The following is a 13,329-nucleotide window of genomic DNA, read 5'->3' as shown; positions in this document are numbered from 1 at the left end:
GGCTTCTCACTGGTAATCCTCCTTTCTCAGACTCTCTATGCTAGGATTGCAGGCATGGCCCACCATGTCTGTAACTTCTTCTTCCTGTTTCTTACACAAAGCATTATTCTACTTTAATAAGTTATCTTGAGTGCTTGGGCACCAAGAACCAAGGAGACATTACTGCAGGGTTATTAGAAAACCTGTCGTGGACACCACCTCCAAAACATGACAGTTAAGAAGTAGATGAATTAAAAAGAAGAAATGGATCCTAAGCCTGCAAGACGGTACAGCAGGTAAGGACACAAAGTGACAAACCTGATGACCTGAGTTTGATCATGAGGCCCCTAAAATAGAAGGAGAGAACAACCCAGGAAAGTTGTTCCCTCATCACAACACATGGGGGGGGGTGCATATGTGCATGTATGCACACATGTGTGTGTTAGTGTGTATGTATGTACATGTGTGTCTGTGTGTGTTAGTGTGTTTGTATGTACATGTGTGTCTCTGTGTTAGTGTGTATGTATGTACATGTGTGTCTGTGTGTGTTAGTGTGTATTATGTACATGTGTGTCTTGTATGTTAGTGTGTATGTATGTACATGTATGTCTTGCATTCGTGTGTATGTGCATGTGTGCATGTGTGTGTTAGTGTGTATGTATGTACATGTGTGTCTGTATGTTAGTGTGTATGTATGTACATGTGTGTCTGTGTGTGTTAGTGTGTATGTATGTACATGTGTGTCTGTGTATTAGTGTATATGTATGTACATGTGTGTCTGTGTTTGTCTGCATGTGTGTGTCTGTGTTTCTGTGTGTGTGTGTGAACATGAAGTAGATAATATGTAAAACCATAGTAGGTGATCAATAAGTACTAGTTCAACAAAAGGTTAGTTTGTTGGTTCTAAATTTGTTACTAAAAATTGGCACTTTTTTCCTCCCCCCCCCTTCCCTTTTCGCTCCAGCCCCCAAAACGGGCACTTTTTTACGTGAAATAACAGCGAAATTTAAAATATGTCATTACCCACTACAAAATCAGAGTTTGATATGAAAGCACCTTATTGCTCCAACTACAAGAAAAAGTCTTCACTTTGATGGACACAGGGTTTCTCTGTGTAGCCCTGACTGTCCTGGAACTCGCTCTGTAGACCAGGCTGGCCACAAAATCAGAGATCCGCCTCCCTCTGCTTTGCAAGTCCTTAAATTAAAGGCGTGCATTACGAAGCCTGGCTGAGAAAAAGACCTTTAAACAGCCAAGATAGCTCTCTGAAGATTTTACACGTCAAGCTTAATTCCACAGAAGAAAAAAAATCCTTGCAAAACTTAGGTTGGTCACTAGAGGGCGCCCATAGACTCCCATTGCTACCAGGTAAGAGGACTTTAAAATAACTTAGGCAAGGAAGTGTTAACAAAATACTACCAGCTTCCCTGGCAGCTCTTCTCCAGGGGAGTTTGACACGCTAGAGCCAAAAGATTTAAAATACACATTTTTTTTACCCAACTTCTGTAACTTTATCTAAGAAATTTGTAAAAAAAAAAAAAAAAAAAAAAAAAAAAAGTCAGTTAATGCGGTTTGCGATTTACATTTCAATAAAGGTCAATTAAGAACTTGATATGTTGGGGGAAGGGGTTAGGGAGTTCACGGAGGAGAAACCAGGAAAAGGGATAACATCTGAAATGTAAATAATGAATATATTCAATTTAAAAACCTAGATATGTTGTAAAATATCCCCTTATTTTTATTTTGTATTTGTGTAAGTCTTACGTTCATGTATGCACAGATGTGTGCAGGTGCCCAAGGAGGCCAGGAGAGGGCACCAGAGCTCTGGAACTAGAGCTACAGGACCTTGTAACCTCCCGACCAGAATGCAAGGGACTGAACCCTGCTCCCTCAAACAGCAGCAACTGCTCTCCCCACTGAGCCACCTCAGCCCACACTATCATATTCAAAGTGCACACCACTAAAAATCATTTCAGTACATCTGTACAATTGGGGGCTTTTTAAAATCCATAGACACATATTTGGATAATACACACTACAATGTAACAAATCATTCCTTTGAGCAGTGAGATTGGGGTGTTTTCTTGTTGCTGCTGCTCTTGTTGTCTCCGGTGTTGTTGTTGCTGTTGTTGTTGTTGTTTGGTTTGTTTCATTTCATTGGTTTTTCCAAACAGGGTTTCTCAGGGTAGCCCTGCCGGTCCTGTAACTTGCTCTGTCAACTAGGCTGACCTTGAACTCAGAGACCTACCTGCCTCTCCCTCCTTGGGATGCAGACTGTTGCGATTAAAGGCGTGCACCACCACTGCCAGGTTCTTTTGGGTTTCTTAGACATTTGCTAATAAGAAACATAAGCTGTCTTGATAAATAGGAAATTCTCTTAATATTTAAGGGTAAGATAGTTTAATCATTTGTAAATGTCTGTGGACTGATGAGATGGCTCCATGGGCAAAGATCCTCATCACCACACCTCATTCCTGGGCGCATAATGGTAAAAGGAGAGAATTGACTCTCACAGATTATCCCTTGGCTTCCACACGCATGTTATCACACACACCATATACACATACACACTACACATACACACTATACATACACACATGTACATACACATAGACTATATATACATGTACATATCACACACACCATATACACTTACACACTACACACAGACTATACATACACACATGTACACACACATAGACTATATATAAACACATGTACACATCACACAGACTATATATACATACATGTACACATCACACACATACCATATACACATCACACACACACCACATATACACACAAGCACATACACGTGCACACACAAACACATATATACAAACAAACTCACACATATAGAAACATACACAAACACGAACATATACATACAAGCACACACACATATGCAAACACAAACACACATACATATATACAAACATACCACACACACACACACCACATACACACATAAATACTCACACATACATATACACGCAGAAAAACACATACATAAACACATACATACACACAAACACACAAATACCCAAACACACACACATAGAAACACACACACAAGCACGCACATACACACAAATACATTCACACACACAATGAATAATTTTAATGTTCGTTAGCATGTAAGTCTAGAGAGACTCACATCCTCAGATGTCATGCAGCCATCGTTCCCCTCCCCAGCTAGGGATGGACCCTAGATGGTTAGACATATAAGCAAGTGCTCTGCTGCTGGGCTATTTTCCCAGCCCAACCGTCATCCCTACTGCGTTACAGTCTTCCTCCGTAATAGGGTGGACCTGGTTCAAAAACCGGAGGATGGGGCTGGAGAGGGGGCTCAGCAGTGAGGAACACTTGCCGCTCTTGCAGGGTTCAGGCCCCAGCACCCAAGTCCAGCTCACACCAGCACCCAAGTCCAGCAGCTCACACCTGCCTGTAACTCCAGCTCCAGGAATCCCACACCATAGACACTGAGATGGAGCGCACACACTCACACACAGCCACACACAGAAACGCGTCATTAAAAGTAAAGTGGACCTTAAAAAAATAATACTAAGGATAGGCAGAACATAGTGAGTGACACATACCTTTAATCCCAGAGATCTGAAGGCAGGGTGAGTTTGAGGCCAGCCAAAGTTACACAATAAGATCTTGTCTCAAGACAAAACAACAACAACAAAAATCCTAAGGATACAAAATTCCCAGAAGGCCTTCATGACACAACATTGCAAACAACCCAATTGTGCAGACCCCTCGCCCAGCCAACACCCAGCTGACCTCTTGGGTCACTCCTCACCAAGGCTGTCAAGCTTCTTTAGTCCTGTGCTGCATTCTTAGCTCTCTGCCATGCTCGAAATGGATTTTCCCCTGTTAGTTCCACCATTTAAGACCCAAGACTCTTCTACAAAATGGTCTTCCTGCTTCTTCCTAATGAGTTCTAAAGTGGTACCATAGAGCCTTGTAAATTCTCCCACCAAAACATGCCGTCCAGGCTGGGGGCTGGTTCAGTGGGTGAAATATTTGCTGTCCACGCATGAGAACCTGTGTTCAGATCCTAGCACCCATGCGAAAAGTTAAGATTGACGGCCAGCCAGTCTAGTCTAAACAGCAAGCCCCGAGTTCCATGAGAAACTATCTTATCCCTCAAACACGAGGGGGAGAGAGAGAGAGAGAGAGAGAGAGAGAGAGAGAGAGAGAGAGAGCATCTGCCTCTAGCCTCAACATATACAAGTATAAGCAAACACACCCCACAAACATACATTATACATGTACACACACACACACACACACACACATACACAGCTTTAGTTCTATGTTGGACAACATGAGATGCTTTCATTGTAAGTGTAATGCTGTATGTGGCCCACAAGCCCCTACCCTATCCTCATACAGCAACTTCTGCCTAGATCCATCCATCACTCACAGGTTCCCCTCCTTTCCCATCTTTGAGGTGGGGGGAGGGGGTGAACTTACTGACTCTTCCATCTTTGAAAGCTCAGTTCCTCCTGATGGAGAAGCTTCCCAGACTGTCTCTCTGCTGAGACACCCCTGTGTGCCACTGCCCTGTGTAGACCTGAGCGGTTGAGCTCATCCACGGGACTTTTGGGGGGGGGGCAGGGGGTGAGACAGGGTTTCTCTGTGTAGCCCTGGCTGTCCTGGAACTCACTCTGTAGACCAGGCTGGCCCCGAACTCAGAAATCCGCCTGCCTCTGCCTCCCGAGTGCTGGGATTAAAGGCGTGCGCCGCCACCACACCCGGCCTTCCACAAGGCTTTTTGTTCAGGTGTCTGGATGTTCCCGGAAGGCAGAGGCCTGTCTGACTCATTCCTATCTATAAGTTGTCACAGTGTGGATGTCAGACCAGAGCAAATCAATCGTTGTTGTCTGAATTAAATCCAGGTCTTTGCATGGCTCCAACAGAAATGTCCAGCTTTAATGTGTAAGCTTACCATGGTCTTTGCGGGGCAAAGGGGAGACTTGATGGTTCTTTCCCATAGTAAGCAACCTCTGTAATGTCCCCCCAACTGCTCTGTCTCTTAACATTTGGTCCTGCGTGCCCCTTTCTCTCACCATTCCAGAGTTAGTGTCACCAACAGCATAATAATAAAACGAGCACATATCACTTGAGAGGCAAGGTTACCAAGCAAGGCTTCGTTAAACAGGGCAGCCAGGGTCTAAACGGTGGAGTAGGGAGCTGGAGCCACGTTTCCCCACAGGAATGAGGAATCTATCAAAAAACGTGCCAAGGCCAGCACTTTCGGTGAAGCGGGGAAAACTGTGCAGCAGCTGAGCAAACACGATTACGCAGTAGCTGGGGTGGGAAACACCACCTTCGAAATGACAGGGAAGTCCTGAAGAATTTTCACGTTGGGCCCATCCCTCTACCCGGAACGGCAGCCAGAGTCCTGTTCCCTCTTTCAAACCAGAGCAGGAACAGAGCTTCTCTGAAATGCACTGAGAACGGCTGCTTCGATCGTACACCTGATACTGGGACAGCAATTCCGCTCGTGGGCAGTGACTCCTCACACGGGCTCACAAGTAAGTAAAAGTGTCTCCCGGCCTGGCATCTGTGACGTGAACTCCTCGCCGCTCTGGGACAGCCATCGGCTCGCCTCTTTGTAGGCGTGTGAGTCACTAAGGTGTGGCTGTCTGAGCGCCGGTTGCTGCTTGCCCGGCCTCTTCAGGGTGCAAGAGATAAGGAGAACTGAATCGGCAGCTTTCGCGTGTGCTGTCCCAGACCCCTGAAGCCTCCCAGTCACTGTCCTGAACCGCCACTCACCTGCCGTTTCAGGAATAGCCTAGCCTGTAGACAGATCACCTCCAACCCAAAGCCACCGTCTTGTGGCGACTGACTTATCCCCTCAGGCAGTGAGGGTTTCTTCCTTCATGCACCCTGTGAAACTGGAGCTGGGATACTGCCCAAGCCGACCACACCTTGGCCAAGGCCAGGGAACTATGCAGGCCTCTTGCCCTCGACCCGATCCTCCCCTATGTGAACCTAACGCTCACATCAACGTCCCAAGGGCAGACTGAAGGAGTCACTCACCTCTTTATTTGTATGTCCCAACCTGGCAATAGCCATTAAATTTCCTTCCTGCAGTGGCTAGGGAGAGAGGGCTCAGTCAGTACAATGCTTGCTGCATGTCCAAGACGACCTGAATTCAGATCTCCAGGGCCCACGTAAAAGGCAGGCTTGGGAGTCCCTGTCTGGAACCTCAACACTGAGGGCACGGAGACAGGAGGAACCCCGGGCTCAGTGGCCAGACAACAGCCGACTTCAGTTGGCTGCCGGCTCATTATCTCCAAAAGTCAACAGTGATTGAGGAAGGAAGACATCCAACCTTGACCTGTGACCTTCATGGACATAAGCACACACCCATAAGCAGGTATACACACACACACACACACACACACACACACACACACACACACACCCCTCCATTTTTTGCTTTCTATCACTGATTTAACTGGTGTGTTTGCCTAAGTGTCTGAACCTTGTCTGTGGGTCTCCCAGAGCTGGGGTTTTTGCTGTAACATGGCGGTCATCCCTCTGGGGTGGATGTCTGAGGGATACTACATACAGAGGACACAAGGTAGACTGTTTACTCATAGCTGTCTCAACAGAAGTGGTGGTGATGAAAACACGTAGCTGACTGCCTTGGGGTTAGAGGGACAGCCTGGTTGGAGGAGCATTTGCCTGGTGTACTCAAAGCCCTAGATTCAATCCAAGCACCACATGAACATGGTGACACATGCCTGCAATTACAGCGCTCTGGAGAGAGAGGCAGGGGGATCACAAGTTCAAGGTCACCCTTGGCTACATAGCAAACTTCAGGTAAGCCTGGGGTACATAAGGCCCTGTTATTAAGAGGGGAGAGAGGAAGGGAGGGAGGGAGGGAGGGAGGGAGAGAGAGAGACTACTCTTAAGGACTATAGAGGTTGAAGCAAAATTCTTTTGGCAAACAGGACCTAGAAAGGAATTGTGTTCACAAAGGACTTAGGAAAGCAGTGCTTTCCAAATGCCCAATGCCCAGGCAAGACACATGCCCAGGACATCCTTGAGAAAGCCTTGAGCGTTCATCTTGGATTGATCCCAAAGTGAGAGCAACCACAAGTTGACCTTCAGGATCTTAGGAGCCTCCTGAGAGGTGACGGTGGGCTTGGGCACTCAGCTGCAAAGACTGGGGGCACACGTTGGGCATCTCTTAGTCGGTTCTGGTTTTTTTTTTTTTTTTTTTTTTTTTTTTTTTTTTTTTTTTTTTTTTTTTTTGGATTTTGGAGTTTTGTTTATTAGTTTCCTTCTTTGTAGATTTAGCTCGTGTTCTTCAACAAAACTCAAAGTATTAGTTAAACATGGACAAAATGAATGGAAACTTCAGTGGCCCCTCCAACAAATAATCTTTATAAAAAGTAGTCTAGGAGGCAGAGGTAGGCAGATTTCTGAGTTCGAGGCCAGTCTGGTCTACAGAGTGAGTTCCAGGACAGCCAGGACTATACAGAGAAACCCTGTCTCGGAAAACCAAAACAAAGAAAAAGAAAAAGAAAAAGAAAAAGAACAAGCAGTCTAGGGGAAGTCTCGGAACAAACAAGCCAGTGTAGCACTTACCAATTTAAAAAAAAAAAAATTAAAAATGAAGCCAATTAAGTCTTGGTGAAAGAAAAGTATCTAATTTTCAGAGTGACTCAATTATATTTTTTCTCACATACCTAGCTGAAAACAAAACTCATTATGAGATAGAAAGAAACAGAAACATCACCCATTCATCTTCCAGGCATAACTGTGCACGCCTTTAATCCCAGCCCTCGGGAAGCAGAAGCGGGCGGATCTCTATGGGTTGCTCCAGGCCACCAGGACTACCCAGTGAGACCCTATCTCATAAGAAGAAATGGTCACCAAAAAGATGGACCAGGAACACCTCTGGTGACGCACAGATAGCAGGATCAACCACTTCCAGATGAAGACAATGTTATCGTTTACATTTTCATTCCCGTGACCAGAGTATCTGACAGAAACAATTTAAGAGAGGGTTTTATTTGAGCTTAAAGTTCAAGGAAAGATAGTTTATCATGTGGAGAAGCAATGGCATGGGAGCCTGAGTTGACTGGGCACACTGTCTCTCGTGAGAGCCTGAGAGCCGATAAGTGGAGTTGCTTTATAAAGGCTGCCTCCTGGTGATCCCTTTCTTCCATCAAAGATCCACATCTTAAAGGTTCCACAACCTTCCAAACCAGAGCGACCCACGGTGGACCAAGTGTTGAAGCACGCGAGTCTATGGGGTACATCACATATTCAAAGTACAATGAAGTTAAAGCGCCGACTTGAGCACACCGAAGAAACTAAACCTGTAGACGGGACCCTGGGAATGATCAGAAATAAAGAAGAGCAAAGAGATGCTTTTGAACCCGAAGGAAGGAACATGGAAGAAGGGAGATAGGGAGGGAGGAGGGAACAACATGGGAACAGGCATGCATGGTGCTGAGCAACGGCTAAGACCTCACGTGTCGAGACAACCAGAAAGCAGTGAGAACAAGAGAGCGAGAGAGTGAGAAAGCCAGAGAGCCAGAGAGCCAGGGAGAGAGATGGAGGGAGAGAGCAGAGAAAGGAGGGGAGGGAGAGGGGAAGGGAGAAAGAGGAGAGGGAGAGAGCAAGAGAGTGAGGGGGAATGGAATGATATAAGCCTTTAAACCTCAAAATTCACCCCCCAATGACTCACCTCCTCCAACAAGACCACACCTTTTAATGCTTCCCAAACATTTATCTATGGGGACCATTCTCATTCAAACCACCATACAGTACTGTAAACTACCTACGGTTTGAAGGAGAAGGAAGAGCGTTATGGAGCTCCCTTGATGCTCGTCCTAAGATTGCACCGGCAATTCTTGAGCCATCCTCTTGCATGAACTGTGGGATAGATGTTTCTTACATGTCTAGGGGAACGAAGGACGTGTATCCTCACAAGAACCATGGAGAATTAAGCTTCCATTTCACTCAAAGAAGGGATGGTTACTGGTATTAAGATAGTCAGCCAGGCTGGAGAGATGGCTCAGTGGTTAAGAGCACCGACTGCTCTTCTAAAGGTCCTGAGTTCAAATCCCAGCAACCACATGATGGCTCACAACCATGTGTAATGAGATCTGACGCCCTCTTCTGGTGCATCTGAAGACAGCTACAGTGTACTTATATATAATAAATAAATAAATAAATCTTAAAAAAAACAAAAACAAAAAACAAAAAAAAAACAAGATAGTCAGCTGGGCGTGGTGGCGCATGCCTTTAATCCCAGCACTCGGGAGGCAGAGGCAGGCAGATTTCTGAGTTCGAGGCTAGCCTGGTCAAGGCTAGCCTGGTCTACAAAGTGAGTTCCAGGACAGCCAGGGCTATGCAAAGAAACCCTGTCTCAAAAACGCACACACACACACACACACACACACACACATACACACACACAAAGAAGATAGTCATAGAGTATGTCACTGGAATAAATAAAATCAGGATTGGAATATAGGTTTACATGATCCCCAAGTGCTGTATCAACCCCACAGCTTTCAGAGCACTCACCCAATATTATTTTTATTTAAAGTAACTCTCCCATGAGGAAAAATATAAATATAAAATATTATTGATTCTAAGGCAGTAAGTAATACAAGATATTTGCTCAGAAGAGATATTTCTTTAGTCCAGGCACTACACTTTCTGCAGTTTTTTTCAATTGATCTTCATAATTACAGATGCACCTTGACCTACAATGAGACTATTTCATAATACATCATTGTAAACTAAAATAATCAAAAATAAAGTCCATATACCAAATCGGCCAGAACTATAGCTCTGAAATACAACCCAGTGTAGAGAGAACGGGCTGTTTCTCTCGACACTCCTGTGCCCGACTGAGTCCTTCAGCTCTGTGCTGCTGTCTGGCCTTGTGAAAATGGGACTTATTGGTTAGTGCTAGTTTCAAAAGGGACCAATCCCCAAAATTCAAATTTTAAATTCAGGCTTTTGGTAGATGTATATCTTTTTTGCTCTGGCATGGAGTTGAAAATTGTTAAGTTAAATCATTTTCATTTGAAATAAGATACATTGTAAGTACTTTATAGGCCCTCACAACTTAGATTGAGTTCAACCTTCTATTTTAAATAACTAGAAATATAGGTGTGTGTGTGTGTGTGTGTGTGTGTGTGTGTGTGTGTGTGTGTGTGTGTGTGTGTGTGGAGAGAGAGAGAGAGAGAGAGAGAGAGAGAGAGAGAGAGAGAGAGAGAGTGTCTAGTCACAGAATAGAGAGGGTAGATATCAAAAGGGACCCCGACTGCCCTGCTAAGTGGGAGAGTTGGTATCTGAGTGGGTCAAGGTAGCTAGAACCCAAGGACAGAATCACAGAAGAGAAATCTTGTCAAAAGACAATTTAATCCATAGCAACACTCCTTTAAATATTTAGCTGAATGTTATACTTTAGAGGAAATATCTGAATCCAGAAAATGAAGCACTAGGAGGAAATGTCTGAAAGAATGTCCCCAAAGTTCACACAGGGCAAGGAAGGAGATGCATTTGCCGAAAGAGTTCAATGGAGGGAGGTGGAGTTACTTTGACTGACCTCATACATACCCAGCCCTGGGGTTCATGCTTGCTTCCCGAGTGTCCCCAACACTGCCTCTGTCACTATACCGGGTCCACACATGTTTAGGACATTGAACCTGCTAACCAGGAGTTCAAAAATGTCCTCAGCTATATAGCGAATTCAAGGCCGTCTAAGCTCCTATCTCAAAACAACAAGATAATTTATATGACTTACGGACAGAGTCAAAGACCAAGTATGTGAGTCACTTGTATTGAGCAGAGAACAAAGGGAAAGGAGACTTACTTGAAGAAATAATGGTGGGAAGATATAGATACTTAGGTACAAGGTGACCTAATTTTTCAACCAAATAAGACGACTGTGCCACGCATAGACGAGAAGCAAATGGCATAATTGAGTTCCGATTCAGTTAGCATAGGCTGTGGGCGCTTACTTTTCTGGCCAAGCTAGAGAGGAATGATTATATTCAAAGCCCACGGGGTGGGGGGAGCAAAGCTGTCCCCTAGAAATGAAGGAAGAAAGAAAACCTGCCCAAACAGAAACCTGATGGCCTTTATCAGCACCTTGACTTGGCTAAAAAACCGCTAACAAGCATTCTTCAGATGGAAAGAGGAAGATGTTTTATACATATGAAGATTTAAAACTCACTAGAGAAATTAAGGACACTACCAAATTCAGCATACTCAAGTACTGGAATGGTGGCCTGCAAATAAATCATTCCTACACTGTTGATAAAAAGCACAAACGTAATAAAAAAAAGCTGCCATGACTTGTGGAGAGATAAGCAATGGGAAAAGTGCCAAGTCTTTTATCAAAAAAAAAATAAAATGTATGATAGTCTATAACTTAAATCAAAAATTAGTTGTTAAGAGTTTGACAAAGATACACTCTGTGGGTGGATTAAACTGCACCCAACAGTCATAGGTTATTGAACAAAAAAAAAAAAAAAAAACCAGAGCCAGGGGTGAGCCACCTCCCTATAAGTTGTTAGCTAGAGAGATCTAGAGGCTCCCAAAATAATAATACTGGCGATTGTCACTGCTATTGGTTGCCTGCCAGAACTGGATAGTAAGACCTTATTGTTAAAGACACCACATCCTATCATTTCTAGACACAGAGAGAAGTCAAGCTAGAACTAGTCTAGAAACTTCCGTTCTACTGGCTAGTGCCCATGGTGCCAGGATATGTATGCTACGCAGATTGCTGGAAGACAACTGTCATCCAAGTCTTGACTGTGAACCCTGTGTGCAACAATTCTGGTCAATTATAAAGATGAGCCCACTGGTGTGCAAGTGGCAAGATTGTCATGGAGGTAACCAATCTCCTCGTTATTGGATTTATTGCCCACTGCACAAATGGGAAATTCACATCTGGTACTGTAAGCCAAACAAGACCCAGTGGCTGGGGAGGGAATATGCCTTAGTGGGGAAGCTACCGATGTTTTGCTAATCGAACGTGGTGTAGCTGTCAAATTGCCTTTGAAATAGTTATGTTTATGCTCATAGATTATTAATGGTGTTTTTGGTCTTGGTTAGAGAAACTTTGGGGTTTTTGTTTGTATGTTTGTTTTCAAAAGGGTGATTCATAAGTGTTCAATGTGTTGATAATAAGTAACTGTTGAACTCCCAGTCATAATGGGATATCCATATCAGTTATTACCTCCTCCAAGGCCCAATGAGCATGATAAGAGAATAAATCGGAAGAAAGTGGATAGAGGAAGGGAGGAAAGAAGAAAGGAAGAAAGGGTTGGGGAGCGGCGTGGAATTCCGACTCCAGGTATGACTTAGCTTGGCACGCTGGGATTGATAGCAGCTCTGCTAACTTACACAAGGATCACAGGTTCGTTTGTTTTTTACGATCTATTTTTATGTGTATGAGTGTTTGGCCTGCAATAGCTGCACGTGCACCACAGGAGTTCCTGGTGCCTGAGGATGTGAAAAAAAAAAAAAAAAAAGGGCGTTAGATCCCCTAGAACTGGAGTTATGAATGGTCGTGAAGCACCATGTCAGCTCTGGGACTTGAACCCAGCTCCTCTACAAGAGCAACAAGCACTCTTAACCACTGAGTAGTAATCTCTTCAGGTCCAAGATTTACACACAGTTAATGGCTGATACGGAAGAAAGATCTTCTTCACTGGTGTACCAACTGCTGAAGTGTCCAGGCTGCTGTAAACCATCACCCTTACCCATGCAACCATCCCTAGTGAAACTCACTGGGGCACACACATACGTGAAAGTATCATTCACACACACACACACACACACACACACACACACACACACACGTGTGAAAGTATTGGGACATGCACACATGAAAGTATCATTAAGGCCAGGCCATTCTGAGATACACAGTGAGATCCTGTCCCCCCCAAAAAGAAAAAAAGAAATCAAAAGGTACACTTCAAAGGAATTATCTAATTACAAAGACATACACCAAGACATACACGGGGTCTGTAAAAGAACCAGAAAACAAGCCAACGGCAGTGATAAAGCCTCCCTACCAACATAGCATGGATGTAACTTAGTTCAGTTCTCCAGTGAAGGTGCACAGGGAGGGGAGAGCGGACGCCGGTTAAGAATGCTGCGGATCAAAACAACCCTGAGATTCCACCTCACTCCAGTCAGAATGGCTAAGATTAAAAATTCAGGTGACAGCAGATGCTGGCAAGGTTGTGGAGAAAGAGGAACACTCCTCCATTGCTGGTGGGATTGCAAGCTTGTACAACCACTCTGGAAATCAGTCTGGCGGTTCCTCAGAAAATTGGA

This window comes from Mus pahari, chromosome 4, assembly GCF_900095145.1.
Source record: "Mus pahari chromosome 4, PAHARI_EIJ_v1.1, whole genome shotgun sequence".
NCBI lineage: Eukaryota > Metazoa > Chordata > Mammalia > Rodentia > Muridae > Mus > Mus pahari.
Note: the sequence above shows the minus strand (reverse complement) of the source record.